Source organism: Triturus cristatus, chromosome 3_2 (assembly GCF_964204655.1).
Source record: "Triturus cristatus chromosome 3_2, aTriCri1.1, whole genome shotgun sequence".
Lineage (NCBI taxonomy): Eukaryota > Metazoa > Chordata > Amphibia > Caudata > Salamandridae > Triturus > Triturus cristatus.
Window position 1 is genome coordinate 980,745,712 of NC_140584.1, and position 26,684 is coordinate 980,772,395.

Below are 26,684 nucleotides of genomic sequence, written 5' to 3' on the forward strand. Positions count from 1 at the left end.
GCTGTTTATTGCCTGTCTTATTTTAAATTACCTTGAATCATATCTTTAGGGGAACATTATCTTCAGTGCGCCATTGCATATAATCTGCGTTGTCATTATACAAGCACCACTGCAGAGGCCGTAAGCACATACAAAGGACAGGGAAGACCGAAAGCTGGTAGTGTGTAAAATAAAAACTACATTGGAGGAAACCAAATCATGAAAAACAAATTTTAAGGAAAGACAATTTTGAGAAAATACCAAAAAAATCGAAAATTAAAGAAACAGTAAAAAAAAAAATAATAATTTTAAGGAAAATCCAAAATTATATTAAACTTGTGTAGTGTCTCAGACTACAGCAGGATTTTTGGGCTCAGGGATAGATCATGTTTAAGGTGATGAGGTGTTTATTAGAGGTCAAGATCAAATGGCGTTAGGGCATACAAAGCGGTTTTTAGGATTCAAAGATTAATGGAATGCAGAGGTGGTGAGGGCTTATTAGGGTTCACGAATGAATGGTGTTTAGGTGTGTGAGGTGTTTTTAGGTTTCATAGAAGTGTAGAGTGTATGGGTGTCAAGGGGTTTCAGGGTTCATGGATGGGCAGAGTGTAGGTATAGTGAGGGTTTTTAAGGTTCAATTATGGGTAGCGGCTGGGGTGGTGGAGCGTTTTTAGTGTTCAGGGTGGGGTGGAGTTTAGGGTGGTGAGGGGTTTTAAGGATTATGGGATGGGTGGAGTTTAGATGTAGAACACAGTTTTTAGGGTTCATGGATGAGTAGTTTAGGGTGATGAGTTCTTATGGGTCATGGGTGGCTGGTGTTTTAGGGTGGTGAGGGTTTTTGAGGGTTCAGGGATGGGTGGAATTTGGGTGTGCTGAGGTGTTTTAAGGGGTATGGGATGGATGGGGTTTAGAAGTAGAAGGGTTTTAGGGTTCAGGAATGGGTGGGGTAAGGGATAGTGAGTGATTTTATGGCTCAGGGTTGGTGGGTTCATGGGGTAGAAAGGGCTTTTAGGCTTCAGGTATGAGTTTTGTTAGGTGTGCTGAGAGGTTTTAGGGGGCAGGGATTGATGGTGTTTACAGGTTGTGATGGGTCAAAGAATTACAAGCATCTGAACTAATTATCTGACAATGTGGAAAATATAAATATGAAATAATGTCCCCGGAAGTAAAGCACTGAAATAGATATCTCTGTCAAAAATGTTTCTAAAATTAAGATCTGCAACCATTGCATTTACACAAAAAAACAAGCATTTAAAAGCCAATTTCTACCAAAAAGACTTTCTATGAATTCGTTTCTATGAAAAGGTAAATGCCATTCATTCTGAAAATTTCCATTAAACAGTTTAGATGAAATAGTTTCTCAGTAATGGTATTCAATTAAATCGTTTTTCTATGCAATCCCGCACAACCCCGAAAGCCGAGTAAATAATTAAAACTCAGAATGCAAGAAAAACTGAATGACTCAAGGACAGGTAAAATGGCAGTACAAAAGTAAATTTTTAATTACAAAAATATACCTGTTAAAAATGGCCACATTTGTTTTACAAAATAAGCAGATATGTTACTGTTTAAGATGAAAAGCGCAAAATTATTGTAATCCGAGAGCGGAATTCGTTGGCAGCTAGGTCAACATTAAAATCCTTTCAAATCGGATACAAGGCGCATTTTATGACCTGCAATCACGAAACACAAAGTCAGTGTCTTTATCTCACAGGATCTGCATGCGGCTCTCGTCTCCAGCTCCACACGGTCACCCGAACCCGCTGTGCGTGTACTGTGGAACGTCACATGCACGCAACGTCACTGGCCAGTATTACCACTGCTTTGCATGTTTGTGCGAGGCTGAATGTTGCCGTTCACTGCATGAGCAGTGGTAATTGCAAAGAGGGTTTACAGCTGGAAGCACAGTTAATAAATATAAATCAGGAATAATCTTTTTCTTCTTATGTGGCGTCGTTATCCAAAACAGTAGTGAGGATGAATTCTTTATTCAGTAGTAATGGCACAATTAAGAGTAGGTTTCCATGTGAGCTCTTGCATCCTTGTACACACAACAGTTAAAAAACACCTTATTTCTATGGTCGATTACTTTAACATTGGGATCAAACCAGAGGTCTGGAGTAATGGATGGGAGTGAAATTCTTAAATTTTTGTAGAACCTGAAAGACAAGAGGAAAAAGCTAATAAGCATTTTTCTGCCCACCAGTAGCATCCTCTTTAGGCAAATCGTGATACTTGATTAAAGTTAAAATGCTGCAGCTTATCAATGATATAGGCATTTACCAGTGGATAAAAAGAAACAGGTTACTTGCCTGTAATGATGGTTTGCAGCCTAAAGCTCTCTTAAATTCACATACTGTGCGTATTCTTCCGTCTAGTGGTTGGAGTCGGCAAGCCCTACTTATTATAACTGTTTTCCCCTTCTCTCCTCTTGGAGATGGGTATTTCCGGTAATACTAGATCCCTAAGTGTAGGCTATTATTAAACGCCCCATTTGAGTGGCCAAGCCTTCAGATTATTTCTTTACTGTATGTGATAGTGTATAACATAGTTATAACTGAATGAACTAATCAATCAGTTAATTTTATTTGTGTCTAACTAAATTGATCAAATTAATCACAATAATAAGTTGAAAAAGATAAAATCAGATAAGAACATATGAGCAGCAATTGCAAAACATAACAAAACTATGTAATATGACTCTATAGCAAAAAAAGTAAAAGAAGTACATTAAATAACTATAGTTTAAAATATCTTGTGGCATTGACAATGGCCGGGTATTCAAGTCTTTTGCTGCCTGATGGCAGTGACAATCAGGTTAACAAATTTCTCAAAGTGTGCAAAGTACATGGGGACAGTGGTAGTCATGTAAAGTTCTAGCACATCACTGCAGGTGGTGACCCCATTAAACCTATACACTGGTTTTAATAAAGTGCAGTGTGCAGTTAAAAACTCTGCACAATAGCATTGCAGATGAATCACTGACTCTTCTATACTCGCAGAATATACAAGGGCTGCTGCCCTATCTTGCATCCCATGCCGTAAAAAACACGTTTATTGGAAGGACCATGAGTCACAGTCTTAGAATACTTTGCCTGTTCTCCTTGCTTAGTGCTGACTTTAAGTACGGTTGCAATCTTGTTTCCCCATATACGTTTATAATTGGGGCTGCATATGTGATGGTATGTACAGTTGCTAAGTCGACCTTACTCAAGACTTGTGCAACCTGTTTCCTCAAGATTGACTTTATACTCGAGTGAGGAGCAATACAAGCTGTCAGCGTATCCACATTACCATCTAGATCCAGAACAGAATTTCTAAAATATAAAGACCATGAATTGGTTGAGGTACTAAAAATCCCTGGAAGAGCCTTTTTTAAGTTATCTGGTTTGGCTTGTTGTATGGCATAAGAGTACTTAAGGAAGGCAGCCTTACATTCAAGATCTTACCCATTGACGCCAAACTCCAGGCAAATCAGGGATTCGTGAGTGTATTTTGGAAGGTGCAACAGCCTTTAAAGGCATTGTACTGAGACTTATCTAGTACTGTTGAAGATGCTCCCGGATAAGCCTGTTGCCCATTAGAAAGGTTTGGTAACAACTTTGCCTGCATGACTTGCAAGATGGCCTGTGCTGAAGGAAAATAAAGCTGATGGTTAATGTCCATAAGGCAAATGTAACTGCCTGGGCCTTCCTGCTGATGTGTTTAAGATGTATACCCAGTATGCCTGTATCCGTAAACCAGAGGCCAAGATAATTATACTTGGATGTTTGGGAAATTGATTGCTTGCCCAGGCCCCATCTTAGATTTCTTATGTTCTTATAGCAGCCGGATGTCATCACTTGTTTTATCTGGATTAGCCACCAACTTGTTCGCAGTATTGTAAGTATGCAGCTCATTTAGGGTGCGCTGCAGGCCCAGTCTTGTGTGATCCAGAATAAGCAAATCATCATCATATTGGATTATTAGAAGCCTGATGGGGACAATCTTTGGTGGAATTCTGTTTGCCTTACCCGGTGAGCAGCCTATGTCCGTGGTGTAAAGGCTAAACAACATAGGGGCTAGAACACACCCTTGCTTTAGGCCCAGTGTAGGCGAAATTAGTTTGGTGTCGGAGTTATCGGTGTCAATCTTAACACAGACCCACATGTCTGAGTACAGTGAGATGATTGTTCTAAGTAGGATGGCGGGTATACCCCATTCTGCCACCTTTATCCAGAGTTTATTGCAGTCAAAACTGTCAAAAGCGGCTAAATAGTCCGCCAAGCACACAAATAGAGGTGGCCAAGATGGAAGGGGAGCACTGTAAGCCAAAAATGACAAGGCAACAATATTGCCAATGGTGCGGGATTGCTGCCTAAATACATTGTGATAAAATTGTATAATATTAGCTTCAGCCACGCTTGAGTCAAGCTCTCGGAGTAAGATTTTTACGTAGTTTGTAGCCTCTACGTCCAATAGTGAGATTAACCAATAGTTTCCTGGAAATGGCATTACTCTCCTGTTTATGAATTGGATGGGGGATGGATCCCTTCCTGAATTGAGGAACCTCTAGCGATTGCAAACCACCCACATGGAAGGGGGTGAACAAGTCAGCCCATAAATCTATATCTGACTTAAAAAATGCACTCGGTAGACCATTGGGACCTGGGTCCCTGTTGGTTCTCGTTTCCTTAATGGCTTTGTAAACAGATCTTCGATTGAATACCATAGACACTTTTTTCTCTTCTTCAGTCCCTGGGTCTATTTCCTGCCACATGTAGACATCGCTGTGTATGAACAAAGAATCAATATCTGTATAAAACTTGTGTATATGTTCTACCCATTTCATTGTTGGTAAGCCGTTCCTTCTGAAAATAGATTTATTGTTTAGTGTATTGATGTAAAGCCAGAACTTATTGTGATTATTGCGGGACTGAAGGGAATATACAGGTATCCATTCCAATTCCACATATTTTGCCTTTCACCTTTCACTATATTGTAATCTATCTTTAACTGTAAGAATGTCTGTACCCTAATAATTTTATTTTTTGAATACATATACCCGTGTTAAAAATTCTTTTGACGATTTGTTCAAATGGAAATAATCGAAATTGCATCTGAAGAAATTAATTTGTAAGCTACTGGATAGAGCTTGTTAACATTGAATGCACAAACTAATGTGAATATATGGTTCAACAAATCTCTTGTAGGCACACGCACCAGCTAATACTTATACGGTAGGTGGCTTTTTTCTAAATGTCCTCCAACTGAGGGAGTTTAAAGTACTAAAGCAGTGTTGTTAGACTCTGAGGTGATTTGGCATAATATTACCTGTTGTCTGTTGTCGTGAAGTCCTAATATTTTAGCCTTCAACAGCTGCCCATCGCTTTAGAATGTGGATATTGATCTTTCAACTTATTTAGTAAATACTATCTTTGCCATAGTGTATGTGTGACCGTGTGCACACAAACCCCCTACTGCCATTGGACGTGTTTGCCTGTAAGTGCTCTGCCACATCCTCTTACTGATCTAGGATCACAGTATGAAGCGCATCAGTCTGTTTTTCAGTTAGGCAGTAGGGAATGAGTGATTTTACATGGACCTTTACCCCTTTGTAACAGTAGAGTAAGTTTGAACGTGTGTATTGGGACAATTTACGTTTAGCACAGTAAAATGCTATATTATATATATATATTCACTGAAAAAAACATAGGTTTCAGGTACGTTATAGTTACAAATTAGCATTTTAAAAACCTTTGAAATTCACTGGAAAAAACCATAGGTTTTGTGGACGTTACAGTTAGTTGGACATTTCACTCATACAACTTACCGCTGACTAGCTATTAGGGGACAAGGAATTATCCTAAAGAGTAAGAAATGTGATCAGAACAGTATACAATTGTTTTAACCTTGAGTGTTTTATGTAAAAAAATGTTTTTAACACTCGTAATTGTATATGCTCTTATTTATTTCCTGCCCAACCTTTTAGCTATTATACACTATCCAATGTACCATATGTCAATGCTTTTACCGATATATTAGAAGTCTTTTTTATACTTTTTTATATTGTTGAATTCTAAAAATTCTTAATGGCAATTCATATGCCACATGGTCTTGGTACTAGTAAAACAATAACGTTGTTCATTTTTATTGTATGTATACAGTGAGTGGAATTGTTTACAATTACACAGTGACACAAAACAGCTGTCTTTCGGCACTTTGTCGTAAATTGACTTGTAGGAAGACAAACATACATAGTCGGTCCTCAATGTCGCTTTTTTGCACTAGCAGAAAATCAACGTTGCACATTGTTATTGTATTTAACCCCTTCGCTGAGGCGGGAATTCCGCCGCGGCGCTGGGGGTGCGGGGGGGCAGCGCGGTGGCGCTGTGCTCATGACGGAGCCGCTCCGTCATGAGCCACGGTTGAGCTGTGCTCATGACGGAACGGTTCCGTCATGACTCCGCCCAGTTGCGTTGTCCCCCCGCACAGGCGGGGAAACAGCGCCGCGTGGGCGGAGCGGCCGCCAACGGTCGTGGCATGACGGAACCGTTCCGTCATGAGCACACGGCAACCGTGGCTCATGATGGAGCGGTTCCGTCATGAGCGGGGAAGGAGTTAAACAGGGAGTGTAATTGTTTACAAACAGCAATATGATGTATAATAGCTTTTAAGCATTCGACATTATGCCGTGAGCCGGAATGTTGGAAGACGGACGCACAGAGTCTGTCTTCATGGTCATTCTCTGCACTAGCACTTTAAGATGGGGAAAAAAAGCAAATGGCATGTCATGTGATCAAGGGCTTGTGGGCCCGAAACGCATCATGGCGGCATTTCTTGCATCTAAATAAACAGCAACAGCACTAACTGGTGTCCGTTTCCTGCTTAAGAAGCTTCAGCATATTTTGAAACTTTGACAAGTTGGAGTTTGTTTCATATATATATATATATATATATATATCTATATATATATATATATATATGTATATATATATATATATATATATATAGATATATATATATATATATATTCACTGAAAAAAACATAGGTTTCAGGTATGTTATAGTTACAAATTAGCATATAAAAAACCTTTGAAATTCACTGAAAAAACCATAGGTTTCAGGGACGTTATAGTTACAAATTAGCATTTAAAAAACCTTTGAAATTCACTGGAAAAAAACATAGGTTTTAGGGACGTTATAGTTAGTTGGACATTTCACTCATACAAAACTATAGAAATTCCGCCGTTATAGTTAGTTGAGCTAACTATAACTCACGCCCCCGCAATGCACTGTTGATGACGTCACATATTACATCATTCATGACATGGTCAGTGACATCACTGATGACATCTCAAATGACATCACTGATGACATCACTGATGACATCATCCAGTGATTGTGTTTTTCTTTAACATTTAAATATGTATTATATAAATACCAAGCTGTATTGAAGAATGAGTGGATGTATAAGTGTCTGGATGGAGGATTTAGTAGGTGTGTGATTCACTATTTAAGCGAGTGATTAAATGTGTCTTACTGAATACATGGGTTAGTGACTAAACTGCGTGAATGGCTGTATCAGTCTGTCTGTTGTTGTATAACCTGCTGCATCAGTTGGTCAGTAGCTCCACGGGTGTCTATATGGGTTATTGATTAGTTGCCTGAGTAATTGTATGGGAGACTGAGTGTGTGTGTGGTTGGGTGGGGGGGTGTGACTGTGCATAGATGTGTGAGTGGTTGATTGACTGGGTGAATGAATTTAAGAGTGCATGTGGAAACAGTTCTATGGGTGAGTGAGTGTGCGTATGGATGTGTTGGTGAGTGACTGGATGTCTCAGTGGTAGATGTCCAAGTAAGTACAAAAGTAAAAGGCAGTGTATGTGAGAGTTGGAGTATATAAATGACTATATGTGAGAGTCAGTGATTGTGGGAGTGGTTGTATGGATGAGTGTATACTTGTATTAGTGATTATATAAGAGTAAGTATGCGTTAGTATATGTATGAATAAATGAGGTGGTGTGTGTATAACTGTGTAGGTGAGTAAATGGAACTGTGATTATTTTTTGCATGACTGACTAGGATAAGTGCATGACTGACTAGGATGAGTGGTGGTGTGTGAGTGTCAGTATAGGTGTGTGAGTGTCAGTATAGGTGTATGAGTGCATATGATAGTGTTGTATTGATCAATGACTACATGTATGAATGGTTGTATGAATGAATGAGTGCATGTGTCTGTAGACCTAGGAATTAGTGAGTATGTTTGTAGTAACTGGTATTGGTGTGTCGATGGTTTTGAAAATGGTAGTCTGTATTTTACAGGGGGTGTATCAAAGGTTATATTAGTGTGTGAGGAGGTGCATCAGATTGTCACGTGGATGATGTCATCAGTGATGTCATTTGAGATGTTATCAGTGATGTCACTGACCAGGTCATGAATGATGTAATATGTGACGTCATCAGCAGTGCATTGCGGAGGCGCGAGTTATAGTTAGCTCAACTAACTATAACATTGGAATTTCTATGGTTTTGTATGAGTGAAATGTCCAACTAACTATAACGTCCCTGAAACCTCTGTCTTTTTTCTGTGAATTTCAAGTTTTTTTAAATGCTAATTTGTAACTAAAACGTCCCTTAAACCTATGATTTTTCAGTGAATTTCAAAGGTTTTTTAAATGCTAATTTGTAACTATAACGTAGCTGAAACCAATGGTTTTTTCAGTGAATTTAAGGTTTTTTAAATGCTAATTTTTAATTATTTTCTTCTTTGAACCTATAGTTTTTTCAGTGATTTTAAATTATCACTTCATTGTCAACCTAGTGAAAACAGCCAATATCCCCAGTTTTCCAGCAATAGCTTCCACAAAAAAAAATTCGCCACAAATGAGAACAAGAACTAACGATAATAATAGACAGAGTAGACGTCCCCGTGTAAAAATTAACACAAAAGTTCCAGTTCCCGATATTTTCAATGGGCAGCCAAATCTGGGGTGCGATCCAAAAACAGGGAATAAGCCACATTTGCAGTAGGTATCTAACATCTGCATTTTACTGGTGTAAACCAGAACGAATACCTACAATGTAAAAGGGATGGTAGCCCAGAATCACATCTGAAGCGTAACATATGTCATAGAGTTACTGATCACGCAGCTCAAACACCCATGAAGGCCACAACACTCACTGCCACCAGCTTCAGAACGTCCCCTCCGGACCACCCCCCTCCCTACTACCACCGAGGCAGCGCAGGACAGCGAACCTTCCAAAAACTGCATGGTCCCTCAGCCACACAATACTTGAATGGTATGCAGATCTGGCAAGCAAATATGTGTGAAGGACGCAACTCATCCATCAATAATAATAATGCACACAATACCAAGTGTAGCGGTGATCTGCTGGACAGACCTCACTATACAGATCACAAACCTCTCCATCTGTACATATACTGCTTTTGCTTGTAGTGTTGTGCACAATAGACGCAACCATGTTACCTCAGGCAGTGGGGAAGATCTCGGACATGTAGCTGTGTTGTCCTCCCCTGGAAGCGGAAGCGCAGTGGGCTGGTCCAACGTATGCCACTCCAGCATAGGAGTATGAATAAATAAGCCGGAGCTCTGGGCGTGGTTCACTTGTGAACTGTGAAGACCAACGAGTCTGCCAGAGCGGCGGGCCTCACCCTGGCACGTGGCTGCCGCCATGACCGTGGGTCTCCTCGACACAGGCCTCCTGCGAACCCAGCGGCACAGCACCACAGACTTATGTCTGTACAGACTACTGCCTTCGACCTACACTGTGGACAGCAGGCATCACAATTCAGATGGAGTGGCGATTAGAGATGACGCAGTCCAGTACGCAAGATATATTGCTCCTAGTGCAGCCCTCTCGGACCACGCATCATCACAGGGTGCACATACGCTGAGTGCTTCAGGTGCCACTAACTTTTGTGCCCCACAAGTCATCGCCACATGGCCTTATTAAGGCAGAATTCAAAAGACATTGGTCCGAGTGCGGCCCTCCAGACCGCGCATCATCGCAGGATACATACACGCTGAGCGCCAAAGGTACTACTAACTCAGTGCACCATAATTCATCACCACGTGGCCTTATTGAGGCAGAATTCAATAGACAAAAGACATTGCTCCGAGTGCGGACCCCCCGGACCACGCATCATCGCAGGGTACTTGAGGTAGAATTCAATAGACAAAAGACATTGCTCCGAGTGTGGCCCCCCCGGACCACGCATCATTGCAGGGTACGTACACGCTGAGCGCCAAAGGTACTACTAACTCAGTGCACCATGTCATCGCCACGTGGCCTTATTGAGGCAGAGTTCAATAGACAAAAGACATTGGTCCGAGTGCGGCCCCCCCGGACCACCTATCATCGCAGGGTACGTACACACTGAGCGCCAAAGGTACTACTAACTCAGTGCACCATAAGTCATCGCCACGTGGCCTTATTGAGGCAGAATTCAATAGACAAAAGACATTGGTCCGAGTGCGGCCCCCCGGACCATGCATCATCGCAGGGTACGTACACGCTGAGCGTCAAAGGTACTACTAACTCAGTGCACCATAAGTCATCGCCACGTGGCCTTATTGAGGCAGAATTCAATAGACAAAAGACATTGGTCCGAGTGCGGCCCCCCGGACCACCTATCATCGCAGGGTATGTACACGCTGAGCGCTAAAGGTACTACTAACTCAGTGCACCATAAGTCATCGCAAGGAAGAGTGAACAGTTTTATGTCAGCGGTGAGGCATACTATCACTCGAAAATCACCCAAAAATACTTATAATATAAAAAGAACAGAAGAATCGAAGTACATTAACCCCTTCGATGCGAGTGACGGAGCGGTTCCGTCATGCGCGTCGGTTGCGCTGTGCGCATGACGGAACCGCTCCGTCATGGCTGCGCCCGCGCACGGAACCTTCAGCACGGCGCAGTAATCCACGCCGCGCTGAAGGGGTTAATGATTAAAATCCGGTGATTTTGAAGATGTGGAATGCAAATATGGACATACAATATGTTGCAGATAACTTAATTGCTGTATCTCACTATGTCACGTCATATATTACCAAGTCTGAGAAGACAGAATTGAAAGAAGTGTGGGAAGAAATTTCACAGGAGAAGACACTTAGCAAAAAATTGTACAGCTTCAGCTTGAAGATGCTTTCACATCGAGAAATTGGATCCTACGAATGTTCAAATAGATAGACATCTGCAAGTTTATCTTCAAAGTCAAGAGGAATCATCTGGGTAAGTCTAGGTCTTGCTGCGGCACGAAATCGACTTTTTAATATAAATGATATAAAACAAGTTTGTAATGATATAGAGTTACGTTCCTTTGCTAGTCAAGAGAAGTGTACAGAAAATAACAGTTTGATAAGTATACGTGTTGAAGAAGAGATGGAAGATAATACTGATGTGAAGTTTGAAAAAGAAATAACAAAGTTTAAAGTAGTTTCTGCTGAAAATCCCAACTATGTTTGTATTTGTTCTCGGCGTACTCATTATAAAATTCAAACTAGGAATGTAGATGTGTTTTTAAAAAGTGAAAAGGATAACAATGATAAATAGAAAGAATTTCCTGCTTATCGGTTTGTGGAAGCTCGTTTAAGTTACGTACTGTACAATGTATTTTTAAATATTGTTGCAATAAATTAGAACAAAACAAAATGCCAGCTAGAGCTGTCCATAATGACTTGGAATTAGTTGCTATACCTCCTAAACTTACAGATTTAAATACATATAAGGCCATCCTTATACAATCTGTGCACCCTTTTCAGGCTATAATTCGTATGCAGCCTAAAACAGGTAAGCTGCCTTTAACAGATTTATAAAGAGGTTTAAAAGGAAGAGTTGTGTATTTACCTTTAGATTTTAAGAAAAATGTTGAAACTGTTAGTGTAGAAAGAGACGATACTGAAAATGTAGTCCTTCTTGTTAATGGTGTACCCACAAAGAGTCGTAAAATATGGCAAGAGTTAGTACATGTCACGAAAGTCCAAAAGGCTACATTATATCTGGTGCAAAACAATATTTTCTATAAAGTGGTAAATGTAGAAGGAGAAGAAATGACTTTAGAAGATGAAACACATATTTTAAGTGGACAATTCAAGAAAAGAAGAAATTTATTAACATTATACTATACATCCTCTACATTCAAAAGAACTGATAGGACATACTATTGAATTGTTCCAGATGAAAAAAGCAAAACGAACTCCCATGAGTGTGTGGGAAACAAGTTTGGAAGCTTGTTGTTTTTCAAAGCTCTTCCGTACTGAAAAAGGTAGACGATATGATGAATGACCAGTTCAGATTCTAGCTTCAAAATACCGTACTTTACAACTGTACTCAGAACAACCAAGATTTCCTCAGTGTATTCCATAAATGTATCATCTTTTGTTCCATACACCTACACTGCGGTCAGTGATAAACATGATTTATTTATTAGAGAGAATTGTACTCTACGTCCTCGAACTTTGTCAAGAGGAAGTGACTAAAAACATTCCTCGATGTCTCTGCTGACTACTGCCTTCGATGTACACTAGCGATAGCAGGGCTCACAATTCACATCGAGTTGCGTTTCAGTGGCTCGCCCGCACCACGCATCATCGCTGGCTGCGCAGACGCTAAATGCTTCTGATGCCCCTATCTCACTGCTAAGTTATAGAGTTAGGGGGTGCACTCCTAGTTTAAGCTAATAACCTTTACTCCGTGCGGTGCTGCAGCAAACTGGACCTGTCTAGTCCACTGGAAACAAACAATAGTTATGTTACAAGTGGTGAGGCTGGTTGATGCTGCGCACAGTTCACAAAATGATTAACATCATCATTTTATACAATCTTGAATCAAAATTCAAGCTATTTATTAACGATATATCAAAAGCAAATTTTGCAATAAACTGAAATTTTACAATAAATCAATCTTACAATTTACATCATTTATGAGCTTCTAACATGAATACGTCACATGTATAATAACTATCATTGTTTAACAGAAATGTTTTTTTCGCAAAATACACAAATATTTTCGCTGTGCCCGATGCATTTCGGGACCTAACACAGTCCCTTCCTCAGGGGAATATGTGTAAATGCAGAAAAATGTAAACCAATTAGAACTGAATATAAACACAGATCTCCCTTGGAGCCCTATTTCACCATTAGTATGCATGAGTATTACTGTCTTATGTTGGTGTTAACATTGTGCTTAGTGTCTGTGACCTATATATTCACCCAGTGGTAGGTTTGTGTATTCAAAAAACAACATACCTTTATGTGCATTAATAGGAACACTAATCATGGAATGTCACCTGTATGCTACACCAGGAAAAACAATATCATCGTGTCAGATATGATGCACCATCGATAATATTCAAATTAACCCAACTCCTACCACATTCTCTTACTTCATAAGTATGTTCAAGGTGTTTATTCTCTGTAATCAAAAAATGACAACTGTCATGAGTACCAGAAACCATCACTAACCAAAGTCTAAAGTAATATCAAATGATATCACGCCGGTGTTCAATAACGTACTTAATCGTACACAAATGAAGAAAACTCATGGTACAAGCTGTAAACGGTCTCAAACCGTGCCGATGTTGATAAGCAAGTGAAACGCGCGAACATAGACATAGTAATCGAAAGCGGACTGCATGTAGTGTATACCCGTCGACGGGCGCCATCTTAAAATGGCTAAAAAGTATTCGATTGAAAATACCGAGCTGGTGTTAAAGATAGACATGCGGAAACACATAATCTGCTTCAAACAACAAGAGACTCCTCTATAATATGTAGACTAGAATACAGCTGGCGGTCGTGCTAAGCAAATGTACACTACAACCAAATCAATGACTGAAAATCAGTATCTATATCCTAAACTCACTAGTCCAAAGTAACCTGCAACCTAAACCCAACAACAACCAATGAAACCACTAGCTAATACCGATAAGGTTCTGTGTAGTTGCACTAATGAGTGATAAGATATGTTTCATGGGTGATCTGACATGTTGTGACTATTGTATATTTGTAATGTACAAGTTACTGAGTGGTGTATATTTTAAATGAAACATGACATATCCACACGATCATTCAACCCTTTCGGCATTATCGTTTCCAATTTTTTAATCCAATAGATTTCACGCTGCAGAAGTTTTCTGTTGTTGTCTACCCCTGGTGTAACAGTAACTGTTTCTATTACCTGGAATCTAAGGGCCAGATGTAGATAATCCATGAATACCGAATTCTTAATATCGAATTTTACAGATTCGGTATTAAGAAATCGGTATTTCTTATGTAGCTAATGAATCGGTAAAAAATACAGATTCCTTAATATTCCTTATTACCGAATCGGTGATACCGATTCAGTAATAAGGAATACCTACCCATTCATGCCTATGGGCTTGGAGGCCCATAGGAATGAATGTAAAGCCATTCTGTATTAGCGAATCGGTATTACCGATTCGGTAATACTCGGGAGGTATTTCAAGGGTGCCAGGGTGTCCGAAGGACACCCTGTTGCACCCCTGAAATGTGCCTGTGTGCACATGTGGCGCACATACATGCCCTAAGGGCATGGATGTGTGCCACATGGCACTTAAAAAAAATTCACAAGTGAATTTTCAAAGGAATTCGTTAATTACCACCAACTTGAAGTTGGTGGTAATTAACGAATTCTTAAAGCACATAAGCACTCTTTTATGTGCTTTCTACATTACATTTACCAATTCGGTAAATACCGATTCGGTATTTACCGAATCATCACCTACATTAGGAATAGCTACATACCGGTCGGTAACCCTGAAATTTCCAAATTTCGGGGTTGCCGACCGGTATTTAGCCACCTACATCGGGCCCTAAGTTGTGAGATGGAATGATTTGCTTCAGACCAAGGTGTCGCTAATGCAGAAGTAGCATTCTTTGTCCTGATTCTGCTTTTATGCTCTGTTAATCTTATCTTGATTTTACGCTCAGTTTTTCCAATGTATGCCTTACCACAAGGACATTTAATGCAGTATATCACATTATTGGTATTACAGTCACTGGTATGTCTCAATTGAATCCTTTCTCCTGAAGTTGGGTGAGTTAAGATATTTCCTAAAATGACATTATTGCAATGAGTGCAATTATAACATTTCAAGGTTCCTTTACCCTCTTTATGTGATCCTGTAGTATTTGATGATAATAGTTCTTGCAGATTCCTTCCTCTGGTGTAAGCATGCAGAGGTTTGTTGGCAAATATATTGTTAAATTCAGGTTCATTGGATATTAATTCCCATTTAGTGTTTATGATCCTTTTGATGGCTGGCGAAGATGTCGTGTATTTAAATACAAAAACAATGTCTGAGGTTCTTTTCTGTTTGTCAGATGAAAATAAATCTTGGCGCTCCCTATTTGCTGTTCTGGTAATAAAATCCTGTAGCACCTGATCCGGATATACTCTTTGTTTATATCTTAATTTGTATTCCTCTGTTTTAGCTGCGCAAACTTCTGGTTCGGAGCATATTCTTTTAATCCTGATGAATTGGGAATATGGTAGATTCCTTATTTGGCTGTGAGGGTGAAAACTTGAATACGCCAGGGCGTTGTTGCGATCTGTTTGTTTGGTATGTATACGTGTCTCAAGACCCGTGGTATCTAAATTCTTAATAACTGTGACATCCAAGTAATCAATTTGTTGTTCATGGATCATATGTGTAAATTGAATTCTAGGATTGAAGGTGTTTAAAACTTGTATCATTTCTTGCAATGTCTCCCGAGTATCCATCCAAATTATAAAGATGTCATCTATAAATCTGCAGTAAAGATTCATTTTAGGCCACCAGCTAGCGTTGCTCATTAAATGCTGTTGTTCAAAAAGCGCCATAAAAATATTAGCATAAGCTGGGGCCCCAGCAAATCCCATGGAGGTACTGGTTAATTGCGCATAGTATTTGTCATTCCAACTGAAGTAGCTGTGATGTAGGCAACAATTGAGTAATTGTAACAAAAACACTTTGTCAGTGTCGATATCTTCAAGTTGAAGTAGAGCCCATTCTACAGCTTCTAATCCTGCTGAATGTGGTATAGATGTGTAGAGTGCAATAACATCAATGGTACAGAGCAGCCAGGTGGGTTGCATCTCTGGTTGCATGTTTTGAATTTTGTGAGAAAATCTGTAGTATCTCGAATGTAGTATTTCCAGCTTTGTACGAATTTTTGCAAAAAGTGGTCCAAGTATCTACTGAGGGGGTCAAAGAGTGACCCACACCGAGATACTATCCGTCTGAATGGAGCGTTGGTCAAATCTTTATGGATTTTTGGCTTCATGTATAGTTTCGGCCTCCGTGGATTCAATGTAGTAAGATATTTCTTGGTTGGTTGGTCTATCCAGTTTAAATCTATTGCATTACTTAAAGTGCCATCTAGGATTCCCAAACGTTCTGCGGTAGGATCAGCATCTAATAATAGATAAGTCTCCGTGTCTGCCACATGTTCCTTGACTTTTTGTACATAGAAAGAAGCATCCATTATTACTATTGCTCCTCCTTTATCTGCTTGCTGGACTTTTATCTGAGAATTATTTGCTAAGGATTGAATGATGATTCTGTCTTGTTTAGTTAAATTCTGTCGTCTAGTTTTTTGCAAATTCAAGGATTTGATGTCTTTGTTCACCATAACTTCAAAAGTGTCCAACATCTTATGTGAAGTAGGCGCTTGAAACGTACTCTTGGGCTTGAATTTTACACCTTCATAATTGTCAACCCTCTGTTCGCTATTGACAATATTGTTAAAAAAATGTTGTAAACGTAAGGTTCTCATAAACCTAAATATAGATGCTTCAACTTCCAGTGCATTAATTGTACTTGTGGGTACGAATGAAAGACCTTTGTTTAATACATTTAGCTGTTACTTTGATATTACTTTAGACTTTGGTTAGTGACGGTTTCTGGTACTCACGGCAGTTGTCATTTTTTTTGATGACAGAGAATAAACACCTTGAACATACTTATGAGGTAAGAGAATGTGGTACGAGTTGGGTTAATTTGAATATTATTGATGGTGCATCATATCTATCCTTTGTTATGAACCCTTGCGTACCCGTCTATGAAATAGCGGATTACCGCCGTTATTATTGGAAAATATGTAAATTAAGATGGCGCCTGTCTTTCAGTATCGGTGCAGTCCCATCTCTATGGTTATGACTGCGAAGCTATGTCGAACGTATACAGCGTCAGTTTTCGCGTGATTTATCCAACTAGGCATTGGCTATTTAAACTTTGCGTCCCGGTTTGAAAGGCACGCATTGGATTGTGAAACGTGGGGCGTCTCGTGAAGGAAGATTGAATTTCCTATAACGGGTGAGTATACAGCGTGGATGTGGTTGCAGGTGTTAGGCTGTGTTAATAATGGTCATTGTATGCGTTGGTTGCTTTAACCAACGTAATTTGTGCTAGAGAAAGTCTTGGCCTAATTCCTCAGATTGAAACAAACGGGGTAGAGGGTCCGTTAACGCCCATATTGACATTTTTGCGAATAGGGTGGAGGCGTGTCTTCTCCGTGGCCTTTACATTTCTTATAGCCCTGAGTATAGGATACACAACCAAGACAAGGATCTATCATGAATGTACATTTTGGGAGGCACGGAGTGGGTACCGACATCTATATAGGCTAGGGCACCTCCAACTGAGGGTGGATATATTTAGGGGGAGGGACAGCGAGGCGAGCAATTTTACATGGTGTTACACTTCCATGTATCATAATTATGGATACCGAGTTATTGCAGGATTGTATGGCGTAATTACTGCAAAACTCCTAAGTGGATATTCTCTTTCTTTAATATTTCCGCAAGCACGTTTGTTGTGCACAATACCGACATAAGCTGAAAAGTTATATAATTAAAATCTGGCTTGATGGTCTATGAGGAATAACGAGAGAAACGCTCCGGATTCTATCTAATACATCCTTATGGTTTGTAGTTTTGGAGTCACTTAGTTGTAATACTTGGGCCCTTAATACCTAGCTCATTAAAGCCCCTAAATGTTATCTTAATATCTTTCCCTGTTTAGAACTATTTGCTTTTACCATGCATGGGTTCCTATGAATAAACATAGTGAAGTGAATACCACATCCCGAACAAGAGGCATCGTTTTGGGTAAGGGTATGTGTGGAGTTAACAATAAATATCATCTAAGAGTCTGTCTCAATTAATGTATTGATTATGGCATAAATCTATTGTTTGTGCAGATAAGAGCGCCGGTATGTTATTAGAAAAACAGAAGGCACTCCGACTGTCAATTGGAACATATTGATAGATGCCATTGGTCCTGAATCATGAATTGTTTTACTCTTGTAAGTAATTGAGAGGATATGGTCTACAATAGCTGGTCTGACCATGCATGTCTCTGAGCACTTAGTGAAGGAGAAGGTTTTGATACACCTTTCTTTATATGTTATGAGTGGTTCTGCACTAAAGTGTGAAGGTCTTCTAAATAAGTCTACATTGGTGGTTGGCGAGTATGTTTTTCTCCTCTTTCTTACTCTGTCTTGTCTTTTTTGCATTATTATGTCACATTATTTTGTATTCTTCAGTAAATGTTGGTACTTATGACTTCGTTGCCCCCATTGGATCTGTGGGAGCTAGAAGAACTGGTGGTTTGGTCTTTATGTCTTGACGTTTTGGTCCAATCAATTAATGATAAAAGTAAAGTATGGGCATATAACAGTGATGCTTTTATGTTGTTTTAGGTCCCCTGGTTGCTGTGATCTTTTTATGGGTATCTGGATAGGTCCTGATGAAGGTGGTCCAACTACTCTACATATACCACCGAAACGCGCGTAGACCCTGTGTTCAGGCCTGTGCTTTGAGCATAGAATTCAATCTGGTCGTGGAGGTTCCCTGTCATTTATAACCTCCCCCTTGTTCAGACGCAGTTGTATGAAGATTGTGTGAGTGTGGATGTGTTTGAATGGTTTGGTGATATGGAAGCATTTATGTGAGTGTGTCCAGGGGTTGCTTTCTTTTTTAAGTGAATTTATGTATGTAAATGTGTATTATATGTATCTGTTGTAATTACAGAATTGATTTTGTTTCCTGAGATGGACAATAAAGTCTTTTTTGTGTAAAAATTAAATGAAAAAAGAAGTAACAACATGAAATTTTATCAAATATATGAAGAAATGAAATAATAAAAAGAAATGAGAATTATATTGTTGAGTGTCACTGTTGTGATTCATTGTATTATGTGGCCCAGGAGAGATTAAGTCTCTTAATATAATGAATGGATAGGCCACGAGGGAGTATTTTCAGTGTTTCATGTTGTTTTTTGAATACACACACCTACCACTGGGTGAATATATAGGTGAAAGACACTAAGCACAATAGTAACACCAACATAAGACAGTAATACTCATGCATATTAATGGTGAAATAGGGCTCCAAGGGAGATCTGTGTTTATATTCAGTTCTAATTGGTTTACATTTTTCTGCATTTACAGATTTGCCCCTTAGGAAGGGACCGTGTTAGGTCCCGAAATGCATCGGGCACAGCAAACATATTTGGGTATTTTGTGAAAAAAACATTTCTGTTAAACAATTATGGTTATTATACATGTGACGTATTCATGTTAGAAGCTCATAAATGATGTAAATTGTAAGATTGATTTATTGAAAAATTTCAGTTTATGGCAAAAATTGCTTTTGATATATGGTTAATAAATAGCTTGAATTTTGATTCAAGAATGTATAAAATAATGATGTTAATCATTTTGTGAACTGTGCGCAGCATCAACAAGCCTCACCACTTGTAACATATCTATCTCATTGCAGCACAACTCATGCACCCTTTCTGATACAATATTTTGTGTATAATTTCACATCTGCTGTCCTACCTCAGTGCATGAACCCTTTACAATAGAATCTTTTCTGTATGATTTCATATCTGGTACCCGTACCTTAGTGCAGCAGAAATCATTGACCCTTTATGACTGAATCTCTGTGTCTGATCCAATGATTACTGTTGTACTTGTTGCCAGCACCAACCATTCCCAGAGGGTTGGCTTACAATCACCCCACACGTATCCACCACAGACGTGACCCTGGTAATAAAAAGGAGTCGAGCGCACGAGCCCGTACCCAGTTCCACTATCTATCTGTGTGTTCATTATGTATGCAACATGCTGCCCCTTGGCCCTACCACATTACATAGTGCTCTGGACAGCGTATGCAACCATCTTACCTTTGACAGTGGGGGAAAACTTTAGTTATGTAACTTTGTCTCGGTCACTGTACAAGTATGTACGTAGAGACTGCATCATTCGAGTACTGCAAGCAGAGTGTATAGTGAATTTATAAGTGCGTGAGGATCGTCACAGTGATTGTATAAGTACATATGTTGGCGCAGCCTAACTCCGACAAGGAGCTTGTCTCTAATTGGCTGCCCTCCATGTGCCAAAAACTGAAACTTCAACTTTCCACGGCCCTAAATTGCTACAGCTGCAACACTCCACTGAATGTGCAATAAACATTCATATCCACACAGATGTGTCATGTCCACCATCTTTCTTGTGTGGAACTATGGATGAATATAGGGTCAGTAATTCCCTGTACCTTCCATGTTGGCCATATTGTTGGACTTGGCTCACAGAGTGACACTTTGGCTTTTGCAACCCGGGTGACGGTAGCACTCCAACATGGACACCGGCATTGCCACAGCCACTCCCTCACGGCTGGTATACACCCACTCTACACCCATCCAGCACAGGTGTCACAGGACACGTGATCCTACTGATAAAAAAGACCGGGTGCACGTGCTCTACGCCATTTTAGAGTTGCTCACAACGCATGTACTGCAGCCGGCACAGTCACACCGCCACAGTGATGGCCCGTCCCGGTGGTCCGGACACTTGATGTTTTGTGTGCTCCGCTGCACCATAGTGTAGGCCTGAGCCCAACAGCGTGGGCCTACCGCCACGTGTGTGGTGTCACTTCTCACTGAGTTAGTAGCACCACAAGTACTGAGTGGGTGTACAACCTGGGATGATGATAGGTGCACTATGTCCTCTGCCATGTCAATATCAAGACTCAGTACCAAATGTGAGACCTATTAGCTTTCAGAACGGAGCTGCATGATGTGGAGGGTGCCGTGACCGCGAAAAGGTGAGAAGTATCGGGCAGATACATCTGGGCGGCGGGAATGGATGGCGTACAGCAGCCTGAATGCAGAAAGACGGCAGAGCGATTTAGGCGTATGCACTCTTATTTACTCTGCCACAGCGTCGGATTGGTAACGCGGGCACTGGTGCAATGCCCGAGGAGCCGGTGCCGAGTTCCAACTGTGGGCTGCTTTTTGGAGCAGTCTGGGGGGCAGATTTGGGCAGTGTCGCTGTTGTTGGGATACAGCCAGCAGACCAGTGGGTGTCTGAATGGCCTTTCTGGAGGAATATGGGCGTCATTACCTCACGTTTAGCAACAGGCAGAGGTGTCACTTTCTTTCTCTCGCAGGGCCGCCCATTAATGTATGCATACCTAGTAGGGTAGGGGGCCTGAGCAGAAGTGGCCTCACTTGTTTTTAAGTCACCAGTCTAAACGAATCCGTGCATTTTTTTGTATCTCCCCCACCCCCCCTTGTATAAATAAAATTTCGCCAAAGCAGTGTTTTGAGGAAAGGCAATATGCAAATGTGGGCCACTTTTTATTTAGCGTGCCCGGGCCGATTTTGAATCCTAATCCAATGCTGCTCTGCCATTACTAATTCTGTGCTATCTTTCAGATGTGGGAGCTTGAGAGTTCCACTAAGTCGCGGCACGTGGTTGGAGACAGAGCGGTGGTGTAAAGGTAAGTTGTGACGGTTTTGTACCTCCTAATCTCTTCCTTTCTCTCCCTCACACTCTTTCTATCGCCCTCTTCCTCTTACACGGTTTGTCTCTTTCTCTCTCTCTCTCTCTTCCTCTCTCTCTGTTTCTATCTCTCTCACTCTTCCTCTGTTTCGCTGTTCCTCTTCCTCACACTCTCTCTTCCTCTCTCTCACTGTTTCTCTCTATCTCTTCATCTTTCTCACTCTTTCTCTCACTGTTTCTCTCTATCTCTGTCTTTCTCACTCTTTCTCTCTATCTTGTTCTCACTTTTTCTTTCTCTCACCCTCTTTCTCTCACTCTCACTGTTTCTCTCTGTCTTCTGCTCACTCTTTCTTTCTCTCTCTCTCTCTTCCTCTCTCCTCTGATGGACGCATGACACACAATCTTATCTAACAGGCTGTGAATCACCAATCGACGGTCAAACCCCCCCCCCCCCCCCCCAACACCACCAAAGCTGAACGTGCGAAAAATCTGCGATGATGCGTGGCCATCCTGAACACATGACAAAGTTGCTTCGGCACGTGGTGGACCCTCTTACACACACGCCGGTTGTGGAAGGTGAGCAGAGAGATTTCTTTCTGCAGCAGCAGGCAGTCACCTCTGGGCAGTGGGAGTGGATATTGTGCAGCAGTCTGGGCGCTCAAGAGCGCACAGACACCTCCGAGCAGTGGGTGTGGATGGGGTGCACCAGCCTGAGTGCACATTAGCGAAACAGAGAATTACGCGTGTGCAGTTGTATGTACTCTGCAATTACTAATTCTATACTATCTTTCATATCACTAAACTTGAGGGCTGCACTATCTCCCGGCACATGGTTGGAGACACACCGGTGGCACAAAGGTGAGCTGCGAAGATTTTCTCCAGTGACAACACTCCCTCTCCATCTCTTCCTTTCTCTCTCTCACACTTTCTCTCTTTCTCTGTCTCTTACTCTCTCTCTCATTCTTTCTTTCTCTCATCCTCTCTCTCTCTCTCTCCCTCTTTATCTCCCTCTTCCTCTCTCTCACACTGTTTTTCTCTATTTCTATCTTCTGTGTAACTTACTCTCTCTTTTCTCACTCTTTCTCCTCCTCTCTCACTCTTTCTCTCTTCCTCTCTCACTCTCTTTCTCTCTCTTCCTCACTCTCACTCTTTCTCTCTCTCTCTTCCTCTCTCTCACACTGTTTCTCTCTTTCTCTCTTCCTTGAAACAGAGAATTATGCATGTGCAGTTGTATGTACTCTGCAATAACTAAATCTATACTATCTTTCAGATCACTAAACTTGAGGGCTGCACTATCTCCCGGCACATGGTTGGAGACACACCGGTGGCACAAAGGTGAGCTGCGAAGATTTTCTCCAGTGACAACACTCCCTCTCCATCTCTTCCTTTCTCTCTCTCACACTTTCTCTCTTTCTCTGTCTCTTACTCTCTCTCTCTCTCATTCTTTCTTTCTTTCTCTCTTCCTCTTTCTCACTCTTTCTCTCCCTCTCTCACTTTCTTTCTCTCTCTTCCTCTCTCTCTCTATCTCTCTCTCTTCCTCTCTCTCACACTGTTTCTCTCGTTGTCTTCCTCTCGGTCTCACTCTTTCTCTCTTCCTCTCTCTCTTTCTCTCTCTCTCTCTTTCTCTCTCTCTTCCTCTCTCTCACACTGATTCTCTCTTTCTCGTATCTCACTCTTTCTCTCTCTATTTTCCTCTCTCACACTGTTTCTCTCTTCCTTGTAGCTCACTCTTTCTCTCTCTTCCTCTCTCTCACTCTTTCTCTCTCTGTCTTCCTCTCTATCACACTGTTTCTCTTTCTCTCTTCCTTGTATCTTACTCTTTCTCTCTTTCTCTCTCTTACTCTATCTCTCTTTCTCTGTCTTCCTCTCTCACTCTTTTTCTCTTTCTCTGTCTTCCTCTCTCTCTCACTCTTTCTCCCTTCCTGTCTCTCTTCCTCTCTCTCACTCTTTCTCACTCTTTCTCTCTCTATCTCCTTTGCTTAACGCATTACGCACCATCTTATCTTCCTTTTTGTCTTGCAGGCTGTGAATCGCAAATGGACCAGCAATGACATGCAACGGCTGTACATAGTTTTATTTGTTGTTTTGTTTTAATAAAATGTTTAATATGTAAATCTATACATGACTAAGATTCTTATTTCTCCAACCTTACAAGCATCTTTTTATTAATAGTTCGTAGAGGGACACTTCCGGGCCCAAGAAGGTTGTTGGGGGTATGCTGGTGATGTGGGAAGAGGGTGCATTACCTACTAATGTCGGAAGACATAGCGTGAAAGGGGTATCTCTCACAGAAAAAGCTCTGGTATGTTTTCAGAAATGCCTCGGACAGATGCCAGCTGACGGACTGAATCACAAAATGGCTTTTCAATGCTCATATAGTGTGACTTATGAACAGTTCGTACCCAGGCTCGCAGAGGGACAACTGCGGCCCGTCCGCTCGACTCACAGAGGCAGAACTACGAGCCATCCACTCCCAAAGGAACAGCAGCATAGTAGCTCGCAGAGGTAGAGGCACAGCAGTGTACTAGCTCGCAAAGGTAGACAGCTGCGAGCCGACGGACTGGCTTCTAAAGGCATAGCTGCGAAGTGGTGATGTTGGGCACAGGGAGCGTGAAAGGGTCATCTTCCTTTTGGTGTCCTGGAGTTGAAGTCGTGCTGCCTGGCGCTCACCTGTTTCTCCTTTATTGTTAATAAATCTTAAACCTTCACTGTGTCCAAATCATCATTACGCAGAGCTCCGCTATACTAAATTGCCCCCAGGACCTTTCTTTTATATTTTCACTCGATACGAGGCACAAGATGGCTGCTAACAGTTCCTGGTTTGAAGTGTTAGCAGCCAATCAAAGGACACTTCCTGCTTTGAAGTGTTAGCAGCCAATCAGAGGCAAGCTCGTGCTCGGGAGTGAGGCACCGACCAGATATATATATATTTTTTCCTTTAATATCTCATATACTACTTAACGGATTTACACCATATCTACAAAACCGCACTTTCTGAACAAAGACCTTTCTCCCTGCCAAATTTGGCGTAATGCCGTTCAGCAGTTTGACCTGTAGCCTTGTCTAAAGTTTCCTATGGAAAATGCATTGAGAAAACACGTTTTGATACCCCCCTTTTTTCTCAGCCCCCCTTTGACCAATCACCCTTAAACTTTAAAGATAGGAGCTGATCAAAAAAGAGAAACTTTCTGGAAAATTTCGTAATGAATCGTCAAACGACGGCAAAGTTATAAGCAGATGGAGGGCTCCAGAAGGGGGGCTGCGCAACCCCCCTCCCAACATGAGTGAAACCCCGAGACTGCGAGAACCCCAGCGAGCCCCCGCAGCCCCAGCGAGCCCCCGCTATTATTTTTTAAGAAATGCCCCCGGGACCTAGCCCACCCCGGGGTCTCATTAAAATAAAACACGGGAACCCGCGACCCCAGCGCGAATTGCGGCGATTTTCTTTCTTTTTTTTAATGTTTTTTGGGACGGACCCCCTGAGCAGGCCTAGGGGGTCTGGGTGTTTCTACTCTGCCCCCTTCTCTTGTTTGATACCTTTGTTTCTCTGTTTTCTAGTGACTCGCTTCTATCGAGTCACAAGATGGCTGCCAACACTTGCTGGTTTGGAGTGTTGACAGCCAATCACAGTGAAGCTCGTGCACGAGACTTAGGCTCCACCCAGATATCGAAAACTTTTATTTTTCTAATTTCTCAGCAACTACTGAACGGATTTACACCATTTAAAAATAAGGTCGCTGTCTGATCCAAGCATTACCTTTTTGCCAAATTTGGAGTAATTCCGTTCAGTAGTTTCGGCTCTAGTCTTGCACAAAGTTTCCTATGGGAAATTGATTTTTTGACTCTTATGCTTTGAATTTATCAAAAACTACAGAACGGATATTCACTATTTAAAAAAAGGTCGCCTTATGAACCAAGCTCTACCTTTCTGCCAAATTTCAGGTAATTCCGTTCATCATATCGGGCTGTAGCTCGTCGCAAAATGTCCTATGGAAATTAACATGGGGAAAACGTGTTTTGGGACCCCCTTTTTTCCCAGCCCCCGCTTGATGAATCACCTTTAAACTTTCAAGATAGGAGCTAACCTAAAAAGTGCAACTTTTTGGAAAATTTCATAAAGATTCGTCAAACGACGCCAAAGTTATTTGCAAATCAAAAAATGCTTTTCCTATGGAAACTAGGTTGTAACTATAACTACCTACTGGCGACCGCCAGTAGGTAATATATATATATACACACACGCACACACGCACACACACACACACACAGGCTCACATACATGCACATGTGCATACATACACTTATAGCCACACATACACACACACACACACACACACACACACACACACACACACACATATATAATATATATATATATATATTACCTACTGGCGGTCGCCAGTAGGTAGTTATAGTTAGGACCACGTTTCCATAGGAAATCCGCAACATTCTATTTTGAATAACTTTGGCGCCGGTCGACGAATCCTCGCAAATTTTTCAAAATAGGTGGGGCGCTACGCTCCGCTCCTACCCTGAAAGTCTCGGGGGGATTCGTCAAGCGGGGGCTGAGATAAAAGGGGGGTCCCAAAACGCGTTTTTCCCATGCATTTTTCCATAGGACCTTTAGACAGGGCTACAGCCCGAACGGCTGAACAGAATTACTAGAAATTTGGCAGAGAGGTAGTCCTCAGGTCAAGGAAGTGCCTTTTGTAGGTTTGGTGTAAATCTGTTCAGTAGATTCTGAGAAAATAGCCTTTAAATCAATATATATATCTGAGCCAGCTTACGGTGCGCTTACGGTACGCTTACCGTACGGTGGCGTGCGCGAGCGCGATTCTGATTGGCTCTTAGATCTTAGTAAACATTCGAATCGGCCGAAACCAGGAAGCGGCGGCCGCCATTTTC

The 26,684-nt window shown here is 41.2% G+C and overlaps 1 protein-coding gene across 3 annotated transcripts in view; it reads right to left on the reverse strand.

The window, feature by feature from the left end:
- Nucleotides 1-1,457: 1,457 nt before the first annotated feature.
- The window catches only part of LOC146858930 (P2X purinoceptor 1-like), a 725,716-nt gene continuing 700,489 nt past the window's right edge, over nucleotides 1,458-26,684 (reverse strand). For all 3 annotated transcript variants that reach the window (XM_085649572.1, XM_085649574.1, XM_085649573.1), the window contains exon 13: nucleotides 1,458-2,138. The gene's annotated coding sequence lies outside the window, so the exon portion shown is untranslated. The remainder of the gene's footprint in view (nucleotides 2,139-26,684) is intronic.